This window comes from Taudactylus pleione, unplaced genomic scaffold (assembly GCF_031769625.1).
Source record: "Taudactylus pleione unplaced genomic scaffold, aTauple2 ptg000005l, whole genome shotgun sequence".
Lineage (NCBI taxonomy): Eukaryota > Metazoa > Chordata > Amphibia > Anura > Myobatrachidae > Taudactylus > Taudactylus pleione.
Genome location: NW_028284408.1, coordinates 23,506,320 through 23,525,988, shown reverse-complemented (window position 1 = coordinate 23,525,988; position 19,669 = coordinate 23,506,320).

The window sequence follows — 19,669 nt, the reverse complement described above, 5'->3', positions numbered from 1 at the left end:
CACTCGTGATGTCAGTGGGGCCGCCCCCAAACAGAGGCGTTCACATGGGAATGCCTCTGTTTGGGCAGCGAGTGGCCTGCCCACCAAAGGGGGCGTGCTGTCACTCAACATCGACAGCACGCCCCCTTTGGTACGAGACCCGGAGCGATGGTTTGCCCGTCGCTATCCGAGTCTCGCGCATGCGCACGACGGAGCCGGCTCCGTCATGCACATGCGCACTGGGCCACCATCGACCCGCTTGCGAGTGCATAGCGCTCGCGAGCGGGTCTGAATCAGGCCCTCTCCCCATGGCCCAGCCCGCAACTGAGCAGAACCACACCACTCATTTTATGTTGTCAATTTTTTTCCACATTAGTGGAAGTGAAAGCTCGGCCTGATCAAGTGATAAATTGCTCCTTATCACTCCAGGGGATATATTTACAAAGGTTCGATTTTGTTTTCTTTTCGATTTTGCGTTCGATTTTTTTATGAAGGGATTTACTAAAGGCAAAATCGAATGTCAAAATGAACAGAAAAAGGAATTTCAAATGAAATCGAATTTCTGAAAAACATTGATGTTTTCCCATAGGGGACAATAGGATCCCTTCATTTACTATCGATTTGTAAATCAAATGAAAAACGAACGCAAACTCGAACTGCAAATCCCCAAATGAATAGAAGAACTTCAAATCTCAAATGCCTACAGGGAGAAGAGGACCAGTCCAGGTAATGTAGGTGAGTATGTGTGAGTGAGTGTGTATGTATGTATTAAAACTATACTGTCACGGTGTGTGTGTATTGTGTTTATTTAAACATTTCTTTACAGGTGAACTACAGGTACCAGCGGGCCCTTAATGCCCTGCATGCTGGTACTTGTGGTTCTCCAAGTACCAGCATGCGGGGTAGGCTTGGTGGGACCTGCAGTTCTACTAGTAAAGACAATGGGCCTGATTCAGAGCCGGTCGCTATTTGCGCTCGCTCGTCCACAAAATAGGGGTGGCTATTCAAATGAACCGTTCGCTGTTTGCGGTCTGTTCACGCCTCTAGGTCTGAACGAGCGAACAAAACTTGCGGTCGTTTTTTGGGAAACTACGCCCCCTGGCCGCTCGCATCCTACGTCATGTCCGCTATTTATTAGATTAATCGAGTACATCAAAAGGGTATGAGCTGCTCGCTATTCTTGTGGTTGGTGTTTGCTACCACAATTTTGCGAGCAGTTCAGGCTAAAAAATAACCCAGTGACGTGGTCAATGACGCTGCTGTTTTAATTATGCACACCCATAAAACGCCCGTTTTGACCTTTAAGCACGCCTGCGATCGGATCTCCACTCCCCGTTTTCAAGCACCTTTCATACGCCTCATCCTGTCACTCAAATTATCAGGCATTCGCTATTTTGCGAGCACATGAATTTCGGCCGCACTGACTGGTTCGCGCATGCGTATAACTATCCGTACGCATGCGCAGACGAGCGAACATTGGTCAGAACGAACGAGTGGCCGCTTACGAGTGGCTCTGAATCAGGCCCAATGTTTACTATTCTCTTTTTACACTACACTTACACTATCAACCCGCCAGCCACCGCCCACGGGTGGCGGAGATAGCCCCGGGCTACCAGCCTAGGCCTGGGGTGCCCTGGCGAGGGAGTCCCCTTTATTGGAGGGGTCCCCAACTCCCCAGGGATCCCCGGCCTGGGCTGACTAGCGGTCAGGAGTAATGTTTTGGCTGGGGAACCTGGTGATTGGGTTTCCCTGGCTGTGACATTACTCCCCTGCTAGAAAGGGTCCGGTGCTTGTTGTGAAAATTACAGGGGAACCTAACACATTTTTTCCCCTGAAATTCCAGAACCAGGACCGTATCAGAGCCTGGTGCTGGTTGTGCTAAGTACAGGTAAACCCTACACAATATTTTCCCTGTACTTACACAACCAGGACTGGCTTTGAAAAGTCCGGGGCTGGTTCTGGTTTAAGGGCGGACCCCACGTAATTTTTTTTAAAACATTAACTCTTTACAAGCTTTTTACAGTAAGATACATACATGCATCTCACTAATGTATGCATGGATCTGTCAAAACGAACTGCTCATGCTGAAAATGAAAACATGAAGCAGTTCTATTCATTTGGGGCTTTGAAGTTAATTTTGGAGTGGGATTTGCTGTTCGATTTGGACATGAACATGAAAAATCGAACAGCAAATCCCTTAAACTGAAACAAGCTCGAATTCGAGTTGAAAATCGAAAGCAAAATCCATTGTTAGTAAATTTGAGATTTGCTATGGGATTTTGCTATTCAAGTTCAATTCGATCTAAGGAGATTTCAGAGATTCATAAAAATTAATCTCTAATTGAACTTTAGTACATTTACCCCCAGGCTTTTATTGCAGGGACTGGTGAGTAGCACTTTCTTTGATAACTTGCAGCGATAAGCGGCATTAAATATTTTTTTTTACATAACGGGCTGTTCATGTTAAATAGGCCCCTAATTTCCAGATAGCTAGGGCAACAGGGAAGACTACACAACATGAGGATTAAACTGAGAATTTTTTTTTTAAATCCATAAAATGTAAATATAAAAATACAGTATTCACCTATATATACATTTTCTAACTTTAGCATGAGAAATAAGTGTGGATTATCTATTTTTTTGACAAAAATAATAAATACTTGTTGGAAGAATACCTTAAATGTAAATGATTGTACATAGATATTACATACAGCACAATACAAATAATGACAGCACTGATTTCAGCAGTGTGTTGTAGGGGATCCTCTGTGGAAACTTCCTACAATATTTCCATTATCTCTTGACAAATTCAAGGCAAAATGTTGTTGTAGCATAGTTAGTCTGCCTTAAGGGTTAATAAGTAAGAAAGAGCTATTATACACACTTTGGTTTCCTGCAGCAGACTCAGCCTGGGATGCCATTTAATGGACGCTTTCACATTGCAGGAATCCCTGGGGTTTGGACAGGCGTCTTAGGTTTCTGAAAGGGAAAAAGCAACAGAGGTAGGAAAACAGCCCTCGGCAGCTCCCTCTTTCACTGATTAAGCAGTTCAGGAAATCCAAAAGGCATTTGGTTTTTAAATAGATGTTTCAGTGTTTTTTTTTTTATGTATCATCTTCTGCAAAGTCAGGTGGATTAATTGGGGTTTAGCTGTGCATGATTAGTGGATACGGGTGAAGCAGCGTTACTCATCAATATGCCATGCTTCAGAAAACTAGTAGTACATATGCCTCACAAGATCAGTCCTTGAGAGAAATTGTTTAAAAAAAGATAGTAAAAATATGTTACTTAGTATAATACAAATATTTAATGTAACAAGAAGAAATAAGAGTATTTCAATAAATATAATTTGTGAATCACAACATAGGTGGGCATGTAATACATTTCTATTGTACAAATAGCTATCTAATTGCTTACCCTGTGTATAACCAGGGGTGCAATCACATTTCAGTTTTTGGAACTTTGAGGAACACAGCATGTTAAGGAAGCAATATTAAAAATCATATGTAAGTGTTGGGAGCATTAAGTGTAGGGTCTGTGCACCAATTTACCTGTAGTCAAAAAGTATGTGGCTGGTGCAGTTGTAGCAGGGCTGCCCCCAGCATGGCCCGTTCTGACCCAGGTGTGCTTGAATCTAAAAAGCGCCGCCAGCGAACCAATCACAGCACGCTGTGAGCTCAGGAACACATGCTTGCGGCAAGTCAATCCAAAACAGGCAGGAATTAGGCTCGTGGCGTGGAGGGGCACTAGACCCTATTGTTATCTAATTGACCCCACTGACAGGCAGACATTAGGCCTGTGATGTGTAAGGACTCTAGGCCGTATAGTTATCTTTTTGGCCCCACTGATATATGGGCATTAGGCCCATGGTGCGGAAGGGCACTAGGCTCTATAGCCTCATCATCCCTACTGATAGGTGGCTACTAGGCTTGTAGTACTGGAGGGTATTAGGCCCCATCATAATATTCTATATCCACGGTTAGGCAGGCGATAGGCCTGGGGCATCCACGGGTGGCTAGCCCAAGAGGATGGGATGAACCGAATAACCCAGCAGCTCTTTGTGTGGAGTGGCTTGTCCTGCTCTCACATCATGTTGAGCACTGGGTGTATTCCTGTGGTGAAGAAGTTGATTGGCTTACATTGCTGATGACGGATTTAACTGTTATGACTACGGTCAAACTACTGTTTAGGAAGGTTTATGACATAGTAATGTTTGTATATGACAATGTATGTTTCTTTTTTTGCTGGTCCCTTGTTATTATCAGGGTTGTTAAGTATTAGGTGACATCTATCCTGGTTCTTGGCACATACTATTTTTTGGACCCAGCACTTATTGTCTTGGAAGCACCGTTTGGAATTGGGACATTCGTGCAAACTACCCAGCATCCTGTTACCATGAGGTTTCATCTGTTTGCGTTGGACTAAAGCATCTATGAAGACCATCGCTAATTAAGCATCCCTCACTGTTGTGATCTGGAACGGGTAATATACCTATACTAGCACTGGACTTTGCCACCCATATATGACTTTTTCCCACGGTGCCCATTCAATTGGTCCTATCGTCATTTCTAGTGCCTACAGGGTTTCTTCAAGTTCATGCGTATGTATGCCATATTAATTTTATATGTTCTATGTTGAATTTATTAATTTTTATCTCAGTACTGAGTTTACATTTTTATTTATGTATTTATGCATTGTATTAAATTTATTCACTTTACATATGTAGTGCTGCTATCCTAATTTCTCTTTTGTTAAGTATTGTAAGTCGAAGTTGATTAGTTGTACTGTTGCCACATTAGGCTAAAGTTAGTTAGGGCCAATGTGTTATTCAATTACTTAGTTGTTGTTTAGAGGGGTGACACCCCCAAGTGGTTAGGTAAGAGAGGTGTGTGCGAGTGGTGTATTTGATGGTGCTGACGAGAGCAACAATAAAGGTGACAAGAACAGTGGGCCTGATTCAGACCCACTCGCGAGCGGCTGTCCGCTCGCAAGTGGGTCGATGTTATGCACTGAGCATGCGCACGACGGAGGGAGCTCCGTCGTGCGCATGCGCCAGACGCGACGAGCGAAGGAAAGTCCTTCGCTCGTTGTGTCCGATCAAAGGGGGCGTGCTGTCAATGTTGATTGACAGCACGCCCCCTTTGGTGGGCGTGCCGGGGGCGTGCCTCCCGTCAGAAGCCGGCCCACTGACATCACTAGTGATGTCAGTGGGAGTGATTTTGGCTCTGATAGAGCCAAAATCACTCCGGAGCTTGCGGTTGAAAACCTCAACCGCAGGCTCCGGCTCGCAATTTCGATTTTCACGATGGTCTCGACCATCGCGGCCATCAAAATGCACGCTCGTATAGCCTGTGGGTGGTGACCCACAGCTATACGAGCGTCCAGGAGGACGCTCCATGAAAATGGAGCCCGGCCCTCATTCAGAGCGTGCGCTCTGCTCAGAGCGTACGGCTCTGAATGAGGGCCAGTGTTAGTGAGAGTCGCATTATTTATCTGTATGCATTTGTCTCCTCCCCTTTTCCCCTGTGGCGGTCAATAATGTTGCATTGTGTATATGCTATGTTCCAAGTACACTGTGCCATCGCATAATTGGTGGGACGGGGTGACTGAGACCTTTAGGCCAGTGATGGTCATTCACCTACTAGGGTGAAGAAAGTTGTCACCCGTTTTCTTGTAGTATTCCCGATGCTAGTGTCGCTGCGCTTACTATTGATTTCTTTCCAGCAGGTTCATATACAGCTCCGATGAAACAAAACCCTATCTGCAGCACAAGGAATGGAACCCTCTGGCCACTAGACTTTGGGTACCTAAATGACCCAGTAATTTGGAAGATAACCGTAAACAATATATGTTTGGAGGTATTTATTAAATTGAAGCCAATGGACTTTGTGTGAAGTCTTATTGTTTCCACCATGCCAAGTTTCCAGAATATTCCCCTGTCACTGGGTGGTGCTAAAGATCGGGAAGAAGGTAATTGCCTTGAATTGCGCTAGGCAATAAAGAAGCAATACATGTTCACATTTCTAGTTCTACTTAGTAAGTGAGCCTTATTAAGATTCCAGCTATTGAGTGTCCTATATCTAGTCCAACTTTCTCACCTATGGCTGTAATCTTGATTAGTATATGTACCTTGTCCAGAACACAGACTTATCTTCACCAGTTCCATTGGAAGGTTACCATATTCTACACTTCAGTGCATGTAGTGAAGATGGGGTGCTTACGCGAACACTCCCAGCTCCAACAACTGAATTTCTGTAACCAGTGATGTATCTAGGGTTCCGAGAGCCCATGGCAATGTAAGGGACTGGTGCCCCCCATATTGTAATTATGGACAGAGCACTCTGCAAAAAGGGCGTGGCCTTGTGGGGAAGGGACGTGGTCATGCATTAACTCTCCCAATTAAAATTATGTCACACATTACTGCCCATTACTCGCATTACCCTGCAGCAGTTTGTGAATATGGCGCTGCCAGAGTATGTACGTTATGCCACACACAGTACATTCATGTAGTGCTCCTTATACACATTATGTCACAATGTAGTAGTGCCCCTTATAACACATTATGCCATGCAATAATTCTCCTTATACATTATGCCACGCAGTAATGCCCTTTACACATTATGCCATGCAGTAATGCTCTTTGCAGATTATGCGCCACACTGTAATGCCTGTTACACATAATACCACACTAATGCCCGTTACACATAATACCACACTGTAATGCCCTTTACACATAATGCCAGACACCATAATGCCACACACTGTAATACCCTTTACACATAATGCCACATACTGTAATGCCCTTTACATATAATTCCACATACTGTAATGCCTTTACACATAATGCCAAATATTGTAATTCCTTTACACATAGCCACATACTGTAATGCTCTTTACACATTCTGTAGCGACAATTTGTAATGCCCTTTACACATAGCCAAAATTTGTAATGCCCTTTACACATAATGCCACATACTGTAATGCCTGTTACACATAATACCACACTAATGCCCGTTACACATAATACCACACTGTAATGCCCTTTACACATAATGCAAGACACCATAATGCCACACCCTGTAATACCCTTTACACATAATGCCACACACTGTAATGCCCTTTACACATAATGCCACATACTGTAATGCCTTTACACATAATGCCAATATTGTAATGCCTCTACACATAATGCCACATACTGTAATGCCCTTTACATATAATGCCACATACTGTAATGCCCTTTACACATAAAATTCCACAGACAGCAATGCCTTTACACATAATGCCAAATATTGTAATTCCTTTACACATAGCCACAATATGTAATGCCCTTTACACATAGCCACAATTTGTAAGGCCCATCCCCCCCAGTGACTCACCTCTCCCCCCTCAAGTGACTTCCTTCTTCTCCCTCTCCCTCCCTCCAGTGACTCACCTACTGCTGTACCTCCAGGTTCAGCCGCTCCCCGATATCCTGGGTCTTCTCTTCCCCCCTGAGCTCTCAGGGCCTGATTCAGCCCAGTCGTAAGTGCTGAGCGCTCACAACCGGGTCGATGTTTGCCCACTGGGCATGCGCACGACGGAGCCGGCTCCGTCGTGTGCATGCGCAAGACTCGGCTAGTGATGGGTGCTCCGTCGCTCCGGGTCTCGCACCAATGCGGGCGTGCTGTCGATTGTGATTGACAGCTTGCCCCGTTTGGTAGGCATGGCCGGGGGTGGCTTCACAAACGGAGGCGTTCCCAAGCAAACACCTGCCGTTTGTGGGTGGCCCCACTGACATCACCAGTGATGTCAGTGGGAGAGCTTCCGGCTCTATTAGAGCAAGAAGCTCTCTGGGGCTTGCGGCCACGAGACCCTACCACAAGGGTCTCGTTGCAAGCCCGATGGTCGCGATGGTCAAGACCATCAACCTGGCCACAGCTATGCGAGCAGCCAGGAGGCCGCTCAAAAAAAAAACGCTCTGATTCAGAGCGAGTGTTCTTTCAGAGCGTCTGTCTCTGAATCAGTTCCCAGAATACATTGCGCGACCCAGTCGATCTTGTCCACACAGAGGTTGATGGCTGTGTGGAAGATCCTAAAGTGATTGCTTAAGATTCCAAATACATTTTCCACAATATGGCATGCTCTTAAAAGCCTGTAGTTGAAAATGCACTTCTCCTTGGTTAATCCCCTTTGCGCAAATGGCTTCATAATGTGCTCATGTAGTGAGAAGGCCTCATCAGCTATGAGCACAAAATTGAGCCCTGTCTTGGATTCCTCAGCAGATGGTAAATTGAGGGTTTTGGAGATGAACTTCTCGTAGAAAGCTGTCTGCTTAAAGGACCCACCATCTGAAGCACGACCATTCTTGCCAACGTCCACAACAGAATTCCTAGATTGTATTGACCACGGCCATCAGAACAATGAAGAATCCCTTGTAATTATAGTAATTGGATCTGCTGTTGGCAGGTGGGGTTATGCGCACATCTATGGCTTCCCCGCAGTCAGCGAAGTTCCACTGTCTTTGAAATTCCTCAGCAATACTTTGCCATTCCTCTATGGTAATAGGGAACTACAAAAAATATATATATAAATATATGAAATGAACATAGCTTTATTATTTTACAGGCTGTGACAACTGACTTCACTGTAGCTATTTCCCCGGAAACTACCTGCATCCTGCCGAAATCTGAAGGGAACCATTCCTCACAACCCCTGCCACCCCCTTAAAGGTAAAAAAAAAAAAATAAGCTGGGAAACAGAGAGGAGACATTTTCCTAATGTCGCAAGAAGTGCACAGCAAGTGCTGCAAAAACCATCAGATGACTGCTGGCATCTTCGAGTCCAACATCTCATGCAGGATGCAGCACATGTCCAGTGACCACCGGATAGAGTTTGAAAGACTCGTGTATGACCTGGTGGTACAGGGGATAGGCGGCCAACTGAGGCCAGAAACAAAGATCACTGACCCACCACAGCAGCCTGTGAGCAGCACTCCAAAACTGCCTGCCACCCCATCAGTGGCAAATACCCCACCCACCTATCCCTTCGCCATTTCAAGTGTAATTTATATGTTTAAGTTGCATTATCATTCTGACCAACCCCCACCTGATGAGCCACATTTTTATAATTTATAAATGGTTCTGCGTCACTTTTGTTTAAATAAGGGGCCCATTTGTCAACAAGTTTTATCATGTGCAATAAGTTTTGTGGTTTATAATATATGGTGCTCACGCCAATCACTTCCCTGATGTTATTTTTGATACACATGGCGTAGGGCTTGATTGCAAGACCATATATCATAGACCACAAAAGTTATTGAGTATGATAAATGATCCCAAAATTTTAAATTTTTTCTTACATGTCCACATTGATGGTGGACTATAAGGTTTTCTATCTAAGTTTATCATATTTTTAAATTTATACTCTGCATATTGTTCATTATATTGTGTTGCAGTTCACAAATTAAATTTTTTTATATATAGAGTATATATATATATATATATATATATATATATATGGGATGTGGTCATAATACCAACCGTGGGGATATATAAATATAAAGATTATATAAATCTGTTATATTAGCTGCCGTCCTTCCAAAATAGTGCAGATTTCATTACTGTCTTGCTGCTCCAAGACAGTAATGATGACTTTGCAGGTCTCTGGGCTGATGAGGCCCAAAGCTTGAGGGAAGATGAGGGAGCCAAACTTCAGGTCAGCTAGGGAATTGCCAGTAGCCAGGAACCTAAGGGTACCAGTCTCTCCTTAGCAGGGATGGCCCTCCACAACTTGGTATTCTGCCTCTGGATGCAGGGATTCGCCAGACCCAGCAACTCCTGGAAGGTGGCATCATCCATGCACAGGAAATTGCGGTAGTCATCCGGATGGTTCTCCCAATGTGAATCGGGCACTATGGGCCTGATTCAGTATGGATCGCAACTGCGATCACAATAGAGATTACGCACGCAGTCTCACTGCGAAGATATGGTAATGATTGTGATCGCAACGTCATACGCAGCCTAACATAAGGATGCCCCCTTTACCTTACACACATCTGTAATACTTAAGACTGTGAAAACATCGGTAACATGGAGTACCATCATAGCCTCACACACACTTGCACAAGGTATGACCTTACTCAGGAATTGCTAACCTCGTTGCACGCAGTGATAGCCCAAGCTGTGTATGGCATCACAGTGGCTAATTTATGCATGCCCCTGCAACGGCGTTCAAACGCACTGACATATCTGCGTTTCGCCGACCACGCCCCCTCAACACCCGCCAACCGTTACTTCCTGTCAACCACTTTGTGATGGATCTGCGTAGTCACTGTGATGGCAATCCTTATCGTAGTGTTCGGGCATATACACTGCGATGCATGCGCAGAACGCAACAATCAGCCGATTGCATGTGTAATCACAGTTGCAATCGCTGATGAATCAGGCCCTATGTGCGGTGTAGTGTGAATAAGATTGTGCTACTGTGTGGCGTAATTTGAATTGGGGATACTATTGTGTGACCACGCCCCTTTCTTTTGAGACCATGCCCCCTTTTTGTGGCGCGCGCCTCTCTTTATTGTAAAAAGAGAGGGCACAAATTTATAGTCTGCAGGGGGCCACCACACATTATGCCATGCAGCAATGCCTTTTACAAGTGATGCCACACAGTAATGCCCTCTACAAAATTTGTAGTACAAATTATGCCACCCAGTATTAATACACCTTACACATTATGCCATATAGTAATGCCCCTTATAACATTATGCCCCATAGTAAAGCCTCCTCCTTGCAGCCTCTTACCTCCCCCTTTTGTCCCTCCACCAGGCTCAGTCTCACCTCCATGTGGATTTCGTGCCCTTTCTGGCAGGCATCCATGGAGAGCACCGTACTACCATCATTTCAAATCTGGCACTGACCGAGAGCCAATCATGAGGTGCCTCTGCAGTGGCTCCTGATTGGTTGCCAGTCCGCAACCTCCAATTAGCTTGTGGACAGTGCCAGATTCAAAATGATGGTTGCAATGTCTCTTCATTCGTCAGGGCTGAATTAAGTTTTGAGAGGGACCCCAGGGAAACTAATTTGTGGGGGCCCCTACCAATAAAATTTACATTATATCACAAGGTGCCCCCATCATACACATATTGCCATTGTGCCCCTAGTATGAAAAACAACCCACTCCAGTATGCCACACATTGCACCCTCAGTATGCCACAGAGTCCCCATATTAATATTATGCCCCAATACCCCCTCAGTACTCCACATATTGCCCCCCTGTATGCCACACAGAGCCTCCGTATTATTATGTACTAGTGCACCACCAAAATACCACATATAGTCCCCTATTATGCCACACAGTGCCCCATATTAATATTATGCCCATTGCTGCTTCTTATGCTGCACTAAGTATTTTGCAGCAGCCCTGCAGCAGCCCCGTCCAGGAACTGGGCACCTGTTCTTGGTAATTGGTGGGTCAGTCTGGCCCTGTATGGGGGCCCCATGTGTGTGGGGGCACCGGAGAGACCTCCCCAGTTGCCCTGCCATTAATCCGGCCCTAATGTCTGCCGGTGCACCAGCTTTAATCAGCTGGTGGCCCGGCACCAAATCTTCTGGGGTGTGGCACAGCAGGTCTCCATGCTTGAAGTGCCGGTATACCATACCATGGTATCTGGCACACTTCGAGCACTGATCTCGGGTTTATGGGGCAAGGAGAGCACAGGTGCATTGCCGCCCTGTTACTGTGCTGTTTAATAGAGAAAAATACACATTTGTGTGCTGCCCATACTCACCAGAGACTGTATATCATACTTGCCTACTTTTGAAAAAACATTTCAGAGAGATTGTGAAAGCAATGGTGGTAAAGTGGGCGTGTACTACTACATCTGAGGGGCGTGTCATAAAACTGCCTTACATTCAAATGTAAATGAGCCCCAAAGCAGTTAGTAAGATCGACATGTTGATGAAAACACACTAATACTTCTCAGAAGATGCATGTAGCCATAGGGATCATTTTACCTTATAACCAATGCAGGTAAATGATACTAATCATCCCATTTGAATGTATATATCTCTGTTTTTATTAAATATAACAGCATCATAATGGCGTTAAGATGAAATTAGGGAGATTGCTAGGCTCTTCAGGGAGACAGCTACTATTTCAGGGAGTCTCCCTGACAATGAGGGAGAGTTGGCAAGTATGCTGTATATTCATATGTCAGTATGTAGATTTGGCTACATCTTATGCTTTCAACTCCTAGTGATGAAAATCAGCAGCATCAGTCGCAGTTTGGATGTTGTTTAATCACATTTCCAGTTGATTTATGTAATTACAATGGATGCTACATTATATGAAGTTGCAGTCATCTATCCGCAGTAATGGATACTTCCATTTGGATTACAGAACAAAAGTAGTTGAGGAGAATATAACTAGAGATGTGCGCCGACCCTCGTGTTTTGGTTTTGGATCTGGATCCCCCCTGGTTTTGGATCTGGATTGGTATTGCCAAAACCTCACCTCCGTGTTTTGTTTTCGTGTTTTGGTTTTGGATCTGGATTTTTTTCTTAAAAAATCATAAAAACAGCTAAAATCACATAATTTGGACCTGTTTTTGTTCCTACAGTATAATTAACCTCAATAACATTTATTTCCAGTAATTTCCAATCAATTTTGACCACCTCACAATATTATTTGCTTCATCTAGTTAAGGTCAAAAGGTTGCATCTAGCTAGCTGGCTGACTAAGCTAATTGACACAGTGGGCGGTACTAACATGTGGCAGTTCAGCTTCTAATGTCCAACACGGATACAGGCCCTGATTCAGAGCCGGACGCTCTGACAGAACGCTCGCTCTGAATCAGGGCTGTCCCTCCTCCTTTTTGGAGTGGCCTCCTGGCCGCTCGCATACCTATGGGTGACCACCCACAGCTATAGGGAGCGGCCAAAATGATGGTGGCGATGGTCAAGACCATCGCGACCATTGGGCTTGCGACGAGACCCTGCGGTAGGGTCTCGCTGCCGCAAGCCCTGGAGTGCTTTTGGCTCTATCAGAGCCAAAAGCACTCCAACTGACATCACTAGTGATGTCAGTGGGGCCGGCCCCAGACAGTAGGCGTTCCCAAGGGAACGCCTCCGTCTGGGCAGCCACGCCCCCGGCACGCCCACCAAAGAGGGCGTGCTGTCAATCACCATCGACAGCACGCCCCCTTTGGTGCGAGACCCATAACGACGGCTTGGCCGTCGTTATTCGGGTCTCGCGCATGTGCACGACGGAGCCGCCTCCGTTGTGCGCATGCGTACTTGGGCAACATTGACCTGCTTGCGAGCGCTCAGCGCTCGCGAGCGGGTCTGAATCAAGTCCACAGTGTGTTATACAGTGTGGGTTGGATACGCCAATAGTGCACTTACTGTAACTGCAGTGTCAGCAGAGCGGGGTTGCTGACGGTGTCCTCAGTACATGGATTGGCAGTGCTGCGGTGCTGGCAGTGTCCTCAGGGAAGGGTACCGGTGATGTCGGCAGTGCGGGGGTGCCAGCGGTGTCTTTAGTACATGTGTGCTGACAGTGTCGGCAGTGCAGTGGTGCTGGTGGTGTCCTCAATGTGGGAGTGTCGGCAGTGTGGGGGTCGCTGACGGTGTCCTCAGTATGTGGGGCAGCAGTGCAGGGGTGCCGGCAGTGTTGTTAGCGGTGGTGTTGACACCGGGTGATGTTGCCAGAGGGGGTGCCGGCAGTGGGGGTGCCAGTGGTGTCAGGTGGCGGGGGATGGCGGGCGCCATCTTCTTCAGTGTTCATTTTTAATGGGCTTAACGATGATTGGCTGAGAGCCGTGACATACGGCTCTCTCAGCCAATCAGCGTTAAGCCCGCTCAATACAAAAGGTTTTGCCTCGGGTGAGGGATCCAGGGCAGGCAGGGAGATCCGAGTGTCGCTCGGATGGCCCCGGATCCCCTAAATTCGGGTGGGTTCGGATTTCTGAGATCCGTACCCACTCATCTCTAAAAATAACCAATGTTTGTATTTAGTTACAGTAATGTTGTTGAGCTGGGTGAATGCACTTTTCCTGCTATTGTTAATGGTGCAAATTCTCCCAAGTTTACATGAACTCTTGTATATATAAACAGTGGTCCAAATTATGTTTATATCATTGCTCTCACCTTAATAAGGTTAAAGTGAACTTTGTGTATACATACTGGGGTTAAAATAAACATTTGGTCACAGCAAACCTGATTCTCTATTAAATATGCCAAAAATAAAGAAAAATGTAACATTGTGACCAATGCCAAGCATGAAATGGGACTTCAGTCATATGAGTGACAGATGAAAGATCATTACTGGCTTACCTAGTGTGCTACCTGGAAAATGACTATTATTGTTACAATCGTTATCACCTTCACCTTAATTACCGTGAACCTTGGTTGAGGTCACTGCTGCTGACAAACCAGGTAATGCCAATGTAATGGTACTGGGGAAATGAGTTTCAAACCAAGGCAAATATCTGACTAAAATACAGTTTATTTAATCCAATTATTCACCAACAGAGCTATATCACTTTCAAATGAAAAAGTTAACACTTAAACTGTAACATTGCAAAGTAATATACAGGACAAAAATATAATACAAATAGCTGTCTGTACAGCTAACCACTGGGAATCTCCATTCCAGTGTATTTGGATTGACACATGGGTCCTATTGCTCTTATTGCCACCTGGACAGGGACTGAGTTGCTGCCCCTCTCATTCCTGCACTAGCTCTATATAGTCTGGAAATAATGTGCAATGGGTCTACTACTGAGCTGGCAGTGTCACCTGTACAATGATACAACCCAACAGATGACTGAGCCCCCTGACATACATTTGTTCATTGGCCATTAGGCATTTGTTTCAGGTGAGTACACAAACACGGGCTAGTATAGTGTTTGCTAGAGCTGCTTATGAGTCCCATAGCTAAATTTCATTTGGTTCCTTTATGTGATTTCCCTGTAATCCAAGGTTCAAGGGGATGTCATAATAAGTTCAGGTAACTTAACACTGAATGTATATATATTTTTATAACTTGATATTTAATTTTAAGTCAACATTAAAGAATACTATTTTTTAAATGTTTTTCATATTTTCGGATGCAGGTATCTATCTACAATGCAGGGAAATTTGAAACAGTCCTCATATAAATAAGCTCAGAGACTGAGCAGTGTTCTGTGGGCACATTGCTCTCCTAGGGAATCACAGTTTTTCCCAGAAGCCACTCCTGCTTCAGAAATAGGACAAACCATGACAGTCCTGCAGCAATTTATACATAATTCAGCAAGGAAGTGTTTGCTGAATGGAAGACTTTGTTCACAGGCAATTTGATTCTGGGACTGCTTACAAAACCAGAAATAATCACATTACTTAAAGGTACATTCATTCCCAGGTCAGAATGATGAAAAAGTTTGCAGAAACAATGAAAACTATAGAGAGTAATGCTGACCCAAATTGTTCAACATCCCTGGCAACTGACTGGGTGACTTCTGGGCATGCCTGGAAATTCAACTTGCAGACGTATGCTGTGGGCCTGTGGGTAGTTATCTGTTCTTCACTCTGATAAGCCACTACTGGATGTATCTGCATAGGTGTTCCTGGCCCAACTGGAAATTGGCTAGCTGCCCAATGTTCAGGCCTAGCAGCAAGATTGGTCCATGTATAGTCAGCTTAGAAGACAATTTCACTTTCAAACAAATGGCTCTAACTTTCTATATTGGGCCCAAACATACCTATTTTCCCATATAACATGGTACCTGTGAACTTTAATTCACCAGGGAGGGAGAGATCGCAGCCTCCCTGTATGGTCCGAACTGTTCCGGTTTTTACCCTATCCCTGCTTCATATGGGGAGGTAGTAATCTCTCCCTGTCCATGTCTCCGGTGACAGCTGTGACAGCATAGCCTCCCGAAAGGACACCCCCCTCCCCTAGTCGCCAATCCATTCCGGTCTGGCGTTCAGTGGAGAGCTGGAGTTTCCCGTGCTTAGTGATGACATCACCACCCCGCGCGCTGCACTGCACCATTGTGCAGTGTGAACGGCGCCTGCACTGCTCCCTTGTCTTCAGGCTGAGGACCTCCCAACTATTGTTTTTCATCCGCAGCCATCATCATTAGTATAGGCACTTGCACTCACCCAATCCTGGGTAAAAAAGATCCATCAGAAAGAGGTGTCTCATCTGTGTCTGCACACTGCAAAAGTTCGGAAGTTGGCTTACATGCCCACAACACTCCTATTACACTTCCACCAGATCTATACGTTCCGTGTGATCGCATGGTAGCCACCCAGAACCACCCATTTAAACCATCAATGTCTATATATTGTCCCTGGTGGCCAAGTGGTGACTTGCCTGCTCCGGGCGGCTGCAGCAGATTCAGTGCGGCATCGGGGACTCGGCGGTCATGTGACCATCACTTCCATGTCAGACATCCAATCCCCAGGCGTTCAGGTAAGTTATTTTCTACTAACTCTAAACCTAATCCCTAACCCTAACCACTCCCTGCAGCCTAACCTAATCCACCCCCTGCAGCCTAACCCTAACCTCCCCCTGCAGCCTAACTCTAATCACCCCCAAGCAGCCTAACCCTAACCTCCCCCTGCAGCCTAACCCTAACCTCCACCTGCACCCTAACGCTAACCTTCCTCCCTGCAGCCTAACCCTAATGTTAACATTTGGGCAATGTTAATATCATAACTGTCAACAATATAATTGTCAACATTGTCGACCTTTTTTACTACATCACTGGTCTTATGTGACCACAAAAGAACACCACTTTTTTCCAGAGATCACCATGCAACACAGGAAGGTAAATTGGTACATGACATTTAACATAGCATACAGCCATGGGCAAAACTTTTGAGAATGACACAAATATTGGTTTTCACAAAGTTTGCTGCTTCGGTGTTTTTAGACCTTTTTGTCAGATGTTACTATGGTATACTGAAGTAAAATTACAAGCATTTCAGAAGTGTCAAAGGCTTTTATTGGCAATTACATTAAGTTTATGCAAATAGTCAATATTTGCAGTGTTGACCTTTCTTTTTCAAGACCACTGCATTGCTGCAATTCGCCCTGGCATGCTGTCAATCAACGTCTGGGCCACATACTGACTGATGGCCGCTCATTCTTGCCTAATCAATATTTGGAGTTTGTCAGAATTTGTGGGTTTTTGTTTGTCCACCCACCTCTTGAGGATTGACCACAAGTTCTCAGTGGGATTAAGGTCTGGGGAGTTTCCTGGCCATGGACCTAAAATTTCGATGTTTTGTTCCCCAAGCCACTTATCACTTTTGCCTTATGGCAAGGAGCTCCATCATGCTGGAAAAGGCATTGTTTGTCACCAAACTGTTCTTGGATGGTTGGGAGAAGTTGCTCTTGGAGGATGTTTTGGTAACATTCTTTATACATGGCTGTGTTCTTAGGCAAAATTGTGAGTGAGTCCACTCCCTTGGCTGAGAAGCAACCCCACACATGAATGGTCTCAGGATGCTTTACTGTTGGCATGACACAAGACTGATGGTAGCTCTCACCTTTCCTTCTCCGGACAAGCATTTTTTCCAGATACTCCTAACAATCTGAAAGGGGATTCATCAGAGAAAATAAGTTTACCCCAGTCCTCAGCAGTCCAATCCCTGTACATTTTGCAGAATATCAGTCTGTCCCTGATGTTTTTCCTGGAGTGAAGTGGCTTCTTTGCTGCCCTTCTTCACACCAGGCCATCCTCCAAAAGTCTTCGTCCTGTGTCATGCCAACAATCCTTAAAACTTTTGGCTGTACATAGACACAGCATTTTATTAGATGAAGCACTTAGAAGTGTTTTCTTGTGTGACAAGTAAATTCACTGCTCGGAACTTCAGAACGCTGGGCGTTTCAGACTAGAAAGAGTGTGGCATTACAATATGCACGGGTGATATTGTCTATTGTAAGAAGGATGATTCAATGGAAATGCTAATTTCACGCAGCCAACATGCTTTATGCAGTTGTAAATCTGGATCGTTTTGCTTAATTGACGTTCTATTGTGAATAAAATACAAGGCTTTGATAATCATAAAAACAAATACAATATTATATTACAATATTGTTATTTTTAATGAAAAAAAAATTATATGGCAATACACATTTCCAAGCAGTTGTCTTTTTTTTATTATCAGTTGCAGCTGTTAGCAGAATTCCCAAAGCCAGTTTTATTGTACAGAAACATCATGTTTTGAAGATTTCCACTTGTTAAAACAGGTACTGTAGGATAATTACTGGTCCAGCTAAATAGATTAATTCACCTGTCTATATTAAATCCTCAAAACATGTTGAGGCACTTGAGGAAAACGTTGAGAGACCATTAAATAGTGGAGAACGATGCCTAGTATTTTACCAGAGTATTACATTATTTTTTTGCCCAAAAATGGGGATTATCATATACTGTACTTGAGGATGAAAAGAGTGCTCAGACTCCAGTCACATATATCTTAAAATGGTATTACAAATGACAAATACTGTATATGGCACAACTCATACTGTAATTATGGTGTGAGGTTGATTTATTATTATTATTAATATTATTATTATTATTATTTTATTATTATTATTTATTTATAAGGTGGCACAATGGAATACATATGACAATAAGTTATATAAGTACAAATTAATACATGCAAGTTAACAGTTTCACATATATATATGTGTATATATATATATATATATATATATATATATATACATATATATATATATAATTCCAGTCTGCATTAGCATAATCATGTAGAGAAGACAAAGGGAAGAAGACACTGCTCACACAAGTTTACATTCTAAATAGAGCCATGGAAGGAAGCCTGGCCAGAGACGCTCTGTAAATGCCCAACCCCCATGCCTGAAAAAGGGGTGGGGCCTATAATAAATGGGTGTGGCCTAGTGGACTCTATATCGTGTGCCCAGCATTCCCGCGTCACTCAAGGAGCATGTCTAGCATCCCCGGAGATGCTTGGCTGTCCTGTTCCTCGAAGCCTGTGCCTGGACTGTCGGCTCCTCCTCTATGACAGGAGCCGAGTGCTGCAGGATAATGTCATACTGCAGCACCCGGATCCTGTCACTGAGGAGGAGCAGACATGTTGGTGTCATCCTCCCCGAGGGTGACACCCAGTGTGAACTGCAACCCCCGCACACCCATAGTGATGCCACTGAGCCTGGCACCCCCACTCCTGGTGCAAATGATGCCATGATATCACACAAGTTCCAGGGGAGAGCAGAGCCCTGTGGCTTTCCATGCAGCATGGTGCCTCTCCAGGTTCCCCACAAGGTAGAACATGGTGCTGTCAGGATAGGGACACGCTTTGGTGATATCTGATTAGCGACACACTTGCTACATTGAACTTCACTAGATAGAATATGCATAACAAGAAAGAGTAACTATGTCCCTAGTCATAAACTCCTTGCAAAATTAAATCTTATACTTGGATTTATAGTTACACTTTTTTACACATAGTCCAACCTTTTAACCAGGGTTGGATTTGTTATAGGCCTTAATCGGCAAATTTTGTGGTCAGCTTCCCAATCTCAGTTATGTGGCAGCTTCAATAATAATTTATTTATTTATTCCTGTTTTACATATCTTCTAAGCAGCAACTGGACTTACCACATGAGAAGGAAGTGAACACTTAAAGAACATATAAAAGAGAGACTCTCTATCAACTTTGTCCCAACAATTGAG